Source organism: Cucurbita moschata, unplaced genomic scaffold (genome assembly GCF_002738365.1).
Source record: "Cucurbita moschata cultivar Rifu unplaced genomic scaffold, Cmos_1.0 Cmo_Scf00102, whole genome shotgun sequence".
Classification (NCBI taxonomy): domain Eukaryota; kingdom Viridiplantae; phylum Streptophyta; class Magnoliopsida; order Cucurbitales; family Cucurbitaceae; genus Cucurbita; species Cucurbita moschata.
Genome location: NW_019268618.1, coordinates 340,498 through 354,423, shown reverse-complemented (window position 1 = coordinate 354,423; position 13,926 = coordinate 340,498). Strand labels below are relative to the sequence as shown.

General features: G+C 33.6%; 1 non-coding gene across 1 annotated transcript; it reads left to right on the top strand.

The window, feature by feature from the left end:
- The first annotated feature begins 7,247 nt into the window (after positions 1–7,247).
- On the top strand, positions 7,248–7,320 carry TRNAF-GAA. The gene has a single exon. It is a non-coding gene; the product is annotated as a tRNA-Phe (tRNA).
- Positions 7,321–13,926: the final 6,606 nt, after the last annotated feature.

Here is a 13,926-nt window from a genome sequence, read left to right as displayed (position 1 = left end):
AAAGGCTCTTGTCAGTGATCACTCAAATGCTTGGTGACGCAGAAATAATACCATATAGGATCCAATTGCTCCTATGGATACAGAGTAAGGCTCTTGTCAACGTTATTATTCCGACCAAGAAAACATCAAGTAAAAGCTGGTTGATAGAGATATTGGCCAAGGGTTGCCTGTGGCTGCATGTTAGATGTCTCAGCTATTCTTGTACAGAATTTGTGGTTCATGTTGTTTTGTGTTGAACTCGAGACTTCTTGCACCTAATGCAAGAATCATACCACTACACCAAATGCCCTTATAATGGACCATATATTAAGTTGTTTATGGAATGTATCATCATTATTTCATTTATTTTCTTTGTTAATGAAATCCATGAGCAATTATTATTATATCTTTTAAATCTAGACCGCTGTTAAATTATTTACATAGGGTTTACGATAATTACTATAGAGAGAAGAAAAAAGAATAGAAGTAGTGTAAAAAGATAATTACTGTAGAAAGATAATTACTGTAGAGAAAAAAAATTACTGTAGAGAGAAGAAAAAAGAATAGAAGTAGTGTAAAAAGAATAAAAGTTATATTCTAAAAAAGATAATTACTAAGAAAAAAGAATAGAAGTAGTGTAAAAAGATAATTACTATAGAAAAATAATTAATGTAGAGAAGAGAAGAAAAAATAATAGAAGTAGTGTAAAAAGAATAAAAGTTATGTTCTAAAGAATAAAAGTTATGACTGTAGAAAGATAATTACTGTAATTATAGAAAGATAATTAATGTAGAGAAGAGAAGAAAAAAGAATAGAAGTAGTGTAAAAAGAATAAAAGTTATGTTCTAAAAAAGATAATAATTACTGTAGAAAGAAGAAAAAAGAATAGAAGTAGTGTAAAAATTTGATGGTTCCATTTTTTAGGCTCATCTTTTGATGAATGAACATAGGAGCATTCCAAGAATTGAACTTGGGACCTCTCTCACCCTAAGCGAGAATCATACCTTAGTTTCATTTATGACAAACTCATATGAAACATAATTGCATTAATAGTACTAAGAGTTGGAGTCTATAAAAATTTCATGAACTTAAGTGCAACTCATGCTTCATTAAAGACAGATAAACTTTAGTTAAGTAACTGGAACTTTAAATTACTTCATGTGGAGCTTATTACTCTATGTTAGCTACTATCTTTAGGATTTATTAATTGGACACGAGTTCTTGGATTTAGGGGATTGTTTTATGTAATTTTCAACTACAACTTATGTTTTCAAATTTTTAGGTCATAATTTAGGTAGTGGTTGTATATTATGGATGAACACTAGAATTTCTATCCCGTTCACCAATTACTCTATTTTTGTTTGAAGGCTATAATTGTCATCTATGTTGTACGGCAATAAAATTTGTTTAGATGAAATTTTAGTTAAAGTTGCATATTTTACTTCTTGCGAGTAAAAAATTTATTTCGTAGCATAATATGAATTTAGTTGCAGTGTTATTAGGAATAAGATGGAGAAATAAATTTTCTTTAAAATAATAAACAGACCCAAGTTCATCTTTGTTGTTGTCTAATTGTGATTTTGCAAAAAGTTTAACTAATAAGAAATATCAAGGTAAATCAAGAATTTATCCTACACGTCATTCAAGATGACAATAAAATGGAGTTAAATTGAACGCAGTTTTAGTTTCATGTTAGTAGGTTCAAGATGAAGCATAATTTTATTAATGATATTAAAGAAAAATTCGTGTTTTATTGGAAGAGACCAACTTCATTTAAGGTACTAGGAGTTTAAACTACTTCCATTGAATCACTCCATAATGATTACAAATTTAGGGTTGGCTACTTGGACATCAATTATCAACTTTAGGTTATAATTTAAGTAGTAGCCATTATAATATTAATGAGCATAAGAGCTACAATTATTCCATGGACCATATGTGTTATAGTTAAATGAATATATATATATTATGTATGTCGAGGTTTGGGTAAAGCACAAAGTAGTAAGGAACACCATTGTTAACTCTAGAGCCACCCACAACTCATGATGGAGACCGATGCAAAATATTTTAACATCCTTTGGCATCAAGATACAGGAAAGATGAACGCCATCAAATTGGAAGCTTTACCTGTCTTAAGAGTCACAATGAGAACTCTAATCAAGCTGGAGCCTTGGACTGGGCAAATTATTTAGTGATAGTTGAAATGGATGACTTCGAAGTCGTGTCAGGAATGAACGTCCTGCTGAAACACAAAGTCAGTTACATGCCCCTAGCAAAATATCTAGTAGTAATGGAGTCTAATCCTACGATCATTCAGAAAAACATCCATCAACCAAGAGGGTTGAAAATGATGTCGATACTACAGTTGAGAAAGAATCATAGCCATGATGAATCTATGCCTGCTGCTATTGTTGTAATTGAAAAGGGGAGCTCGAGTGAGCCAACCTCAATAGAAACCTTGTTGCCACTACATGAACACCACGACGTAAACATGGTCAGATAATGGATTTATCCCCACCAAGAGAGACAAAAAGAAGGTCAGATACTGAAGAAGGGAGACAAAAACAAACCACTGAAGCAACACATGTTCACACAGAAATATCATCTAGACGGATGAAGAGAAGGGTCAGTTGGAAGCGTCAACCACAATAATTTCAAGAAAAATAAAGAGTTCATATAAGTTAAGTTCAGATAAACTTCGAGTTCAAAGCAACAAGAACCAATGACTGGTGTGAAAATACTATGGACTAGTTAAAGTTATCCATAAGATTACGAAGACATCATATAGAATTCAATTGCTCTTATGGATGCGGACTAACCTTGTTTTCCACGTTAGTAACTTGAAACGTTATTATTTCGACCAAGAAGACATCAAGCAGAAGCAGGTGGTATGACGTCATACAAATAAGAAAAAGTTTCAAGCGAAGAAAGTAGAAAGACATGAATAGAGAAGACATGAAGTCTCAATAAACCGAGAAGTGATTTTCAACAGCACCTAGTAGGTTGGAAGAGACTCCTCATTATGAGATCAGCTAGAAGCGCATTGAGAGACCAAAAGTCAGCCTCATCCAATAAATTGTGTTGGGGCAGATGTCACAGTCATGATTGCCCAAGGCGTGTTGCCTGTGGTTGCATGTTGCATGTCTCAACAATTCTTGTAAACGATTTGTTGTCCAAGGCGGTTATTTGGGCAATGTTATTGTTTACCGATTATTTGGGCGACATGCCTTGAGCAATCATGACCGTCACAATTGGCTAAGACATTTGTTGTCCAAGAGACACCTGGTCATGATTGGCTAAGACATTTAAAGAAGTTTTACCTAGGGCAACTTCTATCACAATCATCTTCCCGCTCTCTGAAACTTCTTTAAATGTTATTGTTCACTGGTTATTTGGGTGCATCTTCCTTAAAAGGATTGTGAGGATAGATGACCTAGGTAAAACTTCTATTGGGAGATCAGTGCAATAGAGAATCTGTGTCCCTTTCCTGAAACCTTCAGCGGACAGCATAACAGAGAGTTCCTAGAAAAAATATCATAGAACAATTTGTGTAATGCCTTTGAAGTTAGGCTCAAGGCTCTATCTTATCTCCCAAGAATATGGTTCATTCTCTATTCACATAGAAATTCTGCAATAGAAAGTGGTACCCTCGTCTTCTTTTACAAAACTTTCTCAAGTCCTCATGTAATGATTTGAAAGTGGTACCCTCATCTTCTTTTATAAGACTACCTCGGTCTTCATGGAATGATTATGCTATGTTGATTCTTAGAGAAGGGAGTAGGAGTAAGAGTAGATGACTCTTTATGGTCCAAGTCCCGAAAAAGTAAGTCTTTATGTCAAGAAAGGAGAGGAATCCTCGTAGTTTCCAAGATTTGAAGAGAATCATACATACACAAATTTCCTTTGTTTGTTTATTCTTGTTGTTTCCTCTCTTTAATTAACATGTTATAAAGACACTGGTAAATTATAATTAAATATAGCATCTTTTTTTTTTCTTTTTTTCTTTCCCAATATCCTTCTAAAATACTTCTTGGTTCAAGGTTTAAAAAACCTATTTTAAATCTTATTATATTGCATGCTTCAATTTGATATAATTGTTAGAAAGCAAATCAAGACGAGTAAGTGGATTAAATCTGTAAGCAACTTCAAAAAGAGAACAATGAGTGGCAAACATTCATCCCAAGACTTAATATTCTTACAAATAATAGCCCTAAGCAATGCCCCTAATGTTCTATTAACCACCTCAGTTTCCTCATTAATCTGAAGATGACATGTAGTTGAAAACAATAATTTGTTACCCAATTTATGACTTAATATTCTTATAAATAATAGCTCTAAGCAATGCTCCTAATATTTTATTAACCACCTCAGTTTGTTCTTGAATCTGAGGATGACATGCAAGTGAAAACAATAATTTGGTACCCAATTTATCCACCATACTTTCCAAAAATGACTTAAAAATTTAACATCCCTATCTTTTTTTGTGTGCAGCAAACATTGGGAACATTGACTACAAAACTTATAAACATTGTAATTCATGGCAAAGGTCATATGGATCATGATTTGCATTTTCTCCCATATCTTGGTTTCGCTAACTAAAGTTTTCCAATAACTCCCAAACTTCATTACCTTATATAAACCTCTTGGGATAAGGATTCATATAACACTTCATAAAATAAGATCTACTGATGAATTTCATAGCATTTGAAGGTCATCTAGGTCATGAACCGAAGGTAAATTACTTCAAATTTCCTTCCACGTACTCCTTATTGAGTCTAGTTTCTGAAACCATAAGATTTTCTATCAGAATCGGTCTGAAATGGGTTTAACATTGAGAAAACCAGAGAAAATGTCAAATTTTAAGTTGACTTGGACAGTTCAGTTGAACTGGCCATATCATCGTTTTCTTCCTCTGAACAGGAAGAAGATGCGCATTTTTCGCGTCGCCGCCATCTGAAACTCGGCCTGTACAGCCACATTTACAGCGTTTCTCTCCTCGATTTCTTCGTGAAACTTAAAGATGGGTATTACAAGGAAGGTCTAGGGATTGATTTGATGATACCTTCTCGTGGATCGTAGCCTAAGATATTCGCTTCGAAAGTTCATCCAAAATCTGATTTATCGCTGGAGATAAAACAAAGGATTTCTTATTGGGTAGCCGATTCTAGGGGTTTCAAGGCCCTATTTCTTCATTGAACCTCTTCCATATCCTTTCTTCAGGCTAAAGGAATTGGTTTGGAGGAACGTCTTTGAGTGTAATTCTTATTCTATAAAAATTTTAATGATTTGGGAAGTTTATAAAAATTAGAAAAAGTACCATTTTCTCAATGTTTATTCAATTTTACTTGTTCTTTGCTTCTAGATACAACCTAGTAGGGATTATACACGGTCTCTTATTGGAGACCTTGAGTGTTGCAAATTCTCCTCTCCTTTGAAAACTTTCGGTCATCCAAAGTGCTTATTCTAAAATAGGTCAGGGTACAAGGTTCTTATTTGCCTTCTTTTTCCCAAGTGGCTTCTTCTACTCTATGATTCTTCCATAGGATCTTAACAAGAGAGATTTCCTTGTTTCTCAATCATTTGACTTTCTTGTCTATTATTTGAATCGGGTCTTCTTTATCCGTTAGGTCATCTTTCAAGAAGAGAGTTTCATGAGCCAGTACGTGCGAATGATCTAGGGTCTACTTCCATAGTACGGATACATGAAAGATATTATGTACTGCAGACAAGTTTGGGCATTGCCCGATTCTATAAGCCATAGATCCAATCCTTTCTAATATCTCAAAGGGACGGATAAACCTAGGGCTTAGCTTCCCCTTTTTACCCTACCTGAGCACCCCTCTCATGGGGTGCTACCTTTAGGAATATATGATCCCCTACCTACAATTCCATGTCCTTGCGCCTTAGGTCTGCATGGCTTTTCTCTCGGCTTTGTGCGGTTTGTATCCTACCTTTAATCTTCTAGACTGTGGCGTTGGTAATTTGCACCAGCTCTGACCCAATAATTGTCGTTTGCCCCCTTCCTTCCCAAAAGATAGGGGATCGAAATCTTCATCCATAGAGAACCTCATATGTGGCCATTTGTATGGTGGCTTGGCAAGTATTATTATAAGCGAATTTCATAAGGGGTAGGTACTTATCCCAACTTCCTGCATAATCCATCTCATATACCCTCAACATGTCTTCCAATATTTGCTTGAGCATTTCTGTTTGACCATCTGTTTATGGGTGGAATGTCGTACTATAACTGCGTACCCAATGCCTTTTGTTGAATTTTCCAGAAGCGAGATTTAAATCTGGCATCTCGGTCTAATACTATTGTCTTTTGTTGAATTTCCAGAAGTGTACCCAATACCTTTACTGATGAATATTTATTTTTAATGTTAGCAAGAGTAGCTCAGTTGGGAGATTGTTAGACTGAAGATTTGAAGGTCACACGTGTTTTATCCACGTTCAACGCACCTAATACAAGTTTATTATCTGACTATACAATCTAAAAACATAACTTGCTTATTCAATCTAAAATTAGTGATTATTTCTTTTTTATACATAATGAATGAGTGGAAATATCTTTAATTATGAATTTTCATTTTTAATATTAGCGGGGATAGCTCTGTTGGGAGAGCGTCAGGCTGAAGATTTAAAGGTCACGTGTTTGATCTCCATGTTCACCGCACCTAATTCTAGTTGCATAACCCGACTATTCAATCTAAAATTAGTCATTATTCCTTTCTGAAATCTCAATGAATTATCCGAAATACCTAACATGTTCTAGTTCACCGCACCTTATACAAGTTGGATAACTTGAATATCTTATTAAAAATTAGTGATTACTTCTTTTTAAAATTTCAATGAATTAGCGAAAATACCTTTACTGATGAATTTTCATTTTTAATGTTAGTGTGGATAGCTCAATTGAGAGAGCGTTAGATTGAAGATTTGAAGGTCTCGTGCTCGATCCATGTTAACCACACATGGTTCACGTTGCACAATTTGACTATTCAATCTAAAATTAATGATCATTTCTTTCTAAAATTTCAATTAATTAGCGGAAATATCTTTACTTAAAAACATTCATTTTTAATGTTAGCAAGGATACCTCAGTTTGGAGAGCGTCAGATTTAAGGTTTGAAGGTCACTTGTTCAATCTCCACGTTCACCGAACCTGTTTCTATTTGCATAACCTGACTATTCAATAAAAAATTAGTCATTATTTCTTTTGAATCAGCAAAAATATCTTTACTGATGAATTTTCATTTTTGATGATTGCGGGGATAGCTTAGTTGGGAGAGCGTCAGATTGAAGATCTGAAGGTCACGTGTTCAATCTACGTTCACCGCACCTGGTTCATTACTTAAGAATTTTTATTTTTAATGTTAGCAGGGATAGTGATTATTATTTCTTTTTAAAATATAATGAATTAGTGGAAATAGCTTTACTTATGAATTTTTATTTTTAATGTTAGTAGGGATAGCTCAGTTGGGAGAGTGTTAAATTAAAGATTTGAAGGTCACGTGTTTAATCTCCACGTTCACCGCACTTGTTTCCATTTGCATAAGCGTGGAAATAGCTTTACTTATAAATTTTTATTTTTAATGTTAGCAGGGATAGTGATTATTATTTCTTTTTAAAATATAATGAATTAGTGGAAATAGCTTTACTTGTGAATTTTTATTTTTAATGTTAGCGGGGATAGCTCAGTTGGGAGAGTGTTAAACTAAAGATTTGAAGGTCACGTGTTTAATCTCCACGTTCACCGCACTTGTTTCCATTTGCATAAGCTTGACCTCATTGGTTGCATAAGTTCATTAAGTTGCATAACTTTATTCAATCTAAAATTAGTGATTATTCCTTTTTAAAATATAATGAATTAGCAGAAATACCTTGACTTATGATTTTTTTTCTTCAAATATTAGCGAAGATAACTCAGTTTTGAGAGTGTCAAACTGAAAATCTAAAGGTCACGTGTTCGATCCATGTTCACCGCACCTGATTCACGTCACATAACTTGACTCCTGACTATTCAATTTAAATACCTTACTAATGAGTTTTCATTTTTCATTTTCAATGTTAGGTGGATAGCTTGGTTGGGAGAGCGTCACTATAGATCTCAAGGTCACGTGTTTGATCCACGTTCACCGCACCTTTTTAAAATATCAATGAATTAGCTATTGGGAGAGCGTCACTATAGATCTCAAGGTCATAATGAGTTTTCATTTTTAATGTTAGGTGGATAGCTTAGTTGGGAGAGCGTCACTATAGATCTCAAGGTCACATGTTTGATCCACGTTCACTGCACCTGATTCAAATTGACTAAGTTGCATAACCTGACTATTTAATCTAAAATTAGTGATTATTTCTTTTTACAATTACTTGACTATTTAATCTAAATTGAGTGATTATTTCTTTTTAAAATTTCAACGAATTAGAGTAAATAATTTTACTGATGAATTTTCATTTTAATGTTAGCGTGGATAGTTTAATTGGGAGTGGGAGTGGATTCCTAATTCTTTATTTGACTATAAATGCTCCATAAGACATTTAGTAAAATGACTCATTTTATTGCATGGAACAATAAAATTGACGTTCCCGTAGAATTGTCAATACATTCTACTTTCAATGTTGCTAAATTGAGTCCTTTTGATGTAGGTGATGATTTTTCTGATTCGAGGACGAATCCTGAAGAGGGAGATGATGATAAGAATCACTGTGTACATTCTACTTTCAATGTTGCTAAGTTGAGTTCTTGTAACAACCGAAGAAAATAAAATAAAATAATAATAATAATAATAAACATAAGACATTTAGTAAAATGAGTCATTTTATTGCATGGAACAATAAAATTGATGTTCCCCTAAAATTGTCAATACATTCTACTTTCAATGTTGCTAAATATAGTGGGTTATTTTAATGTTACTTAAATCTCGAGCTATTTAATCGGTTCAGGGTCTTAACTCACGGTTCTTTGGGTTTTTCTTTCATATATCCTTAATTCATACTTGGTTTAGGGTTCATATGAAAATCCAAGCGATTTCTACAAGTATTTCTTAACAAAAAGTCCAAGGTGGCTACTTGCCTCGTCGTCGACGTTTGGGACGTCCATTCTTGAGCTTCCAGTATCTGAATTACTTCAAACTTCCTTCCACGTACTCCTTATTGTGTCTAGTTTCTGAAACCATAAGATTTTCTATGAGAATCGATCTGAAATGGGGTTAAAATTGAGAAAACCCAAGAAAATGTCAAATTTTGAGTTGACTTGGACAGTTCAGTTGAACTGGCCATATCATTGTTTTCTTCCTCTAAACAGGAAGAAGATGCCCATTTTTTGCGTTGCCGCCATCTGAAACTCGGCCTGTAAAGCCACATTTACAGCGTTTCTCTCCTCGATTTCTTCGTGAAACTTAAATATGGGTATTACAAGGAAGGGCTAGGGATTGATTTGATACCTTCTCGTGGATCGTAGCCTAAGATATTCGCTTCGAAAGTTCATCCAAAATCTGATTTATCGCTGGAGATAAAACAAAGAATTTCTTATTGGGTAGCCGATTCTAGGGGTTTCAAGGCCCTATTTCTTCATTGAACCTCTTCCATATCCTTTCTTCACGCTAAAGGAATTGGTTTGGAGGAACGTCTTTGAGTGTAATTCTTATTCTATAAAAAAATTTAATGATTTGGGAAGTTTATAAAAATTAGAAAAAGTACCATTTTCTCAATATTTTTTCAATTTTACTTGTTCTTTGCTTCTAGATACAACCTAGTAGGGATTATACACTGTCTCTTATTGGAGACCTTGAGTGTTGCAAATTCTCCTCTCCTTTAAAAATTTTCGGTCATCCAAAGTGCTTATTCTAAAATAGGTCAGGGTACAAGGTTCTTATTTGCCTTCTGTTTCCCAAGTGGCTTCTTCTACTCTATGATTCTTCCATAGGACCTTAACAAGAGAGATTTCCTTCATCAAGTTTACTCAACTTCTTCCTCTGAAGCTAGAGGAATCCTTAATTTGATGGAAAAGAGATCGTAGATAGGAATTTTGACTCTTATCCCCAATTTAATTTTGAAACTTATTTCCTTCAATTTGGCACGCTCTCGAGGTTATTTTTCTTCGTGGTCTTCTATGGAAGCATTCCTTGGAGGTGTAGAAATTGATTGGAATCATTCTTGCTCGACGAGTCATCATGTATCCTCGGATTGGATTTTCAAGTTTTTCTTGAAGTTCTTCAATGGCGGATTGAATTGGGGGAATGATTTCTGGGCACTTTCAGCACTCTATTCCTTCATAGAACTTGTGGGTAATCTTGTTCAGAAACTGTAGGAATAAGTTTGAAGAGAAATGGTGGAGGATTGCTCTCGAATTTGGAAGAATCTAAGAGTAAGAGACCCATAATCTAAACGCTTATTGCCTTCGATTGGGGGATCAACCTTTCTCGATTCTTATTTCGTATTGTTGCTCCTACTTCAGACTTTATAGGAGGATTTTAAACCGACATTGAGAGCTCCAGATTCTTCGTTATTTAGAAGTTTGAAGAGAAATGGTGGAGGATTGCTCTCGAATTTAGAAGAAATCTGAGAGGAGACCCACAATCTAAACGCTTATTGCCTTCAATTGGTGGATCGACCTTTCTCGATTCTTATTTCGTATTGTTGCTCCTACTTCCGATCTTATAGAAGGAGGTTAAACCGACATTGAGAGCTCCAGAATCTTCTTTATTTAGAGATCGAACTTTCTGGATACTAGTCGTTGGATGTGATGACCCGTGCGTGTTCGTTCTAGATCATATCACATTTTGGAGGAGATCCAACGGTTGAGATTTCAGTTCGAAATATTTTGCTCGGATGGTCACGGTAGATGCTTTGATTCGAATTAGAGTGGCATTTCTGTAATTATCCATTCTTCCAGGGGTATTTTGGTAATTTGCCACTTGTTAAATATTTTATTATTATTTTTCTCGAAAAATCCATAATTTTTCTACAAATTTCTCATTGTTTTTTTATCATTTTTCCCTTTTTTTGAATCTTGAGATTCCTTCTAGATAACGAATTTCAAATCCGGAAAGATTCTTGATAATTGATAAAATGACTTTTTTGCCCTTTTGATTTACTTTTTCCTTTCCAATCCTTTTCAAAAGGCCTTCAACTCCTTGAAATCACTTGTTAGGGTACACGAGTGACTTGACTAAATCCTTTGTTCTTGCTTAATCCTTTAATTTTTTTCCTTTCTATCATTTGGGTCTTTCACGAGTGGCTTATTCTTATGGGAGATAATTTCCTTCATTTTTGGGTGTTACATATACATACTCGTTACAAACACAAAATAAGAAGCAGACTCAAAAGAAGAACAAAAAATACTAGATTAAAAACAGAGGTTAGTCCATGGCCCACACTCCAAAGTCCGCTCTCATCCATGACCAACTCTTAGTTACTTGAAAAAAAATGATAAACATGGAGTGAGTAGAACTTAGTAAGTAGCCTACTAGTAGGTTCTTAATCGCAACCTTAACCTAGGATATTACTTCTTTTTATGTTTTCAAGATCTTATACTGATCTTGAAAACCTTCTCCTAAAATAACCTTCAATTATCTCCCCATGAACACAATTTTCTCCCCATCTATCTTTTTTTTTTTAACACTTTTGAAAGTTAAAGAGTAGTTTTGAAGTTTTTTTTTTTTAAATTCAACCGTATTTTTTTTATAAAAAAATTTATCAATATTTTTTTTAGATAAAGTGCAAAGTTCAATGGTATTTTTATTAAGTTAGATTATAATTTAAAAAAAATACAAATTTTTGTGGATTAAGTTAATATTAATTTTATTAAAATACATAACACCATGTCAAAATTAATTTATTCGAACCAAAATTAAAACTAAAAAATCAATTTATTTTAAACTAAAAAATTAATTTATTTTTAAAACTAAAAAGTATACTTCTTTGACTAAAACATCCCTTATCCCAACTATAAAGAATTTAATTCCAAGCTCTTTTCTAATAGACAAACAATTTATTAACCTCTATTGTAAGATTTCACTTCATCAATTTAAGTAGCGTTCAACTATAAATATCGAATTTTAAAGTATTCCTCGGCAAAGTAAATATGTTGAAACTATCTATCAAAGGTGTTCCATAATGAGTTGGGGAGAAGTGTTTCCTTCCATTCTAATTTCAATTAAGATGACAAAAAAGTGCAAGAGGCTAGAAGGTTTGTAGTGGAAGAAAATAACAAGAGTCATGAACATCGTTTCGTTTACAAGCTGTATCATGTGTCTTATTGATGGTTACTTAAATCTCGTTGAATTGGTGCGCCTTTCACATCAGAGACATTTGTGCCTTAAACCGAGCTCTTTGCAATAGCGAACTTATTAAAAACTCTTTGCTTGCTGCAACATTTGCTTGACATAATTGGACCAAAGGACGGTATGGACGACCATAGCTCACTGTATTGGTCTCCAATCATGAAGTGTGACGTCGGATCTTTGTGCATACCATATTCATTAACTATAACATGGCAAGAAATTTTTTATGTTTTGACTGGGCATGCCATATTCTGTTGTTCTTATATATCTTTAGTTACGAGTGATTAAAGCAAAGAAGTATAGACATGGTTTCCAACCAACCCTTCCTTTACAGTTAGTTCGACGAATGGGTTTTTGCTATCATTTTATCGTTAACCCTTCCATTCGATTTTGTGTTATGATATCATACAGGGAATGAGAAGCGACCTTACTTGGAGAAAATTATATACCGTTTGATAATTATTGTTGATAACAAAGATAAATTGAATTATAAGCATTTTAAGTTCAAAAGTAACAAATTACTTGTACACTTTTACTTATAATCTTCATACTCTTTATATAGCGATAAGGAACGGAGGTTTAGAAAAGATACTCATAATCACATTATGACTACGCCATATTTCATTAATAAAAGAGAGTAATACATCCACAAACACACACGCATATATTTCGAGAGAGAGAGAGCTTATTATAAGTAGAGATAGCATTCTAGTAGTTGTATTGCTACTTGGGGACAAGGAAGTCAAGAACTTTTTTAAAAGATGAGAGCTTATGAGTAGGTGGCGATGGATATATCACATGCACAAAAAGAAAGACCAAGGAATATCATCGTTATTTATAACTTCTATCTGAAGAATATAAATTCTGCGAGGACGACGTTCTCTAGTCATACCAACCAGATCGTTCACCACATGCTTGTAGATGAAACGATGTCTACTATTCTCGTTATTCTTTTCAACTACGAACCTTCATGCATTCTGCACTACTAGGATATTGACATCTTTAATTGGTACTAAAGCATCTAAAGGCAACCCTTCCACACGGCTCATTCTAACACCTTTGGTAAATAGTTCCAAGAGACATTGTTAGGCCGATTTTGTTCATGAATACTTAAGAATTTGATATTTATAGTTGTAGTTGAACCCTACTTAAATTGATGAAGTGAAATCTTATAATAGAGTCTAATAAAGCGTTTGTCCATTAGAATACGTTGGAATTAAATTCTTTATGGTTCGAGATAATAGTTGTATTCTTTAAGTCATTCAGACTAGTGTTACTAGTACTTGTTAGTATATTTGAGTATAAATATTAAAATGATTAGTTATTAAATATTGTTTGAATTAAATCGTTTATAATTCAACTGATCTTCATAACATAATTCATAAAAAAAAAATAATAATAATTAGGAAGCATTTATGTGCTAGATAAAAATAAGATGCATAAAAAGAATTTGCCCTAATTATTTTATTCATTGACCTTTAATCTTAAAAGTAACTTAAAATACTGCAATATTGTGATTCAATTGCCTAGGCCAGAACTAAAAAAATAATATTTCTAAAAGATGGAAGAATTCATAAGCCAAACAAAATATGTATTCAAAGATGAAGAATTCACAACAACAATCACAAACAATATTAATTAGCATATTGTCTTTTGGTTT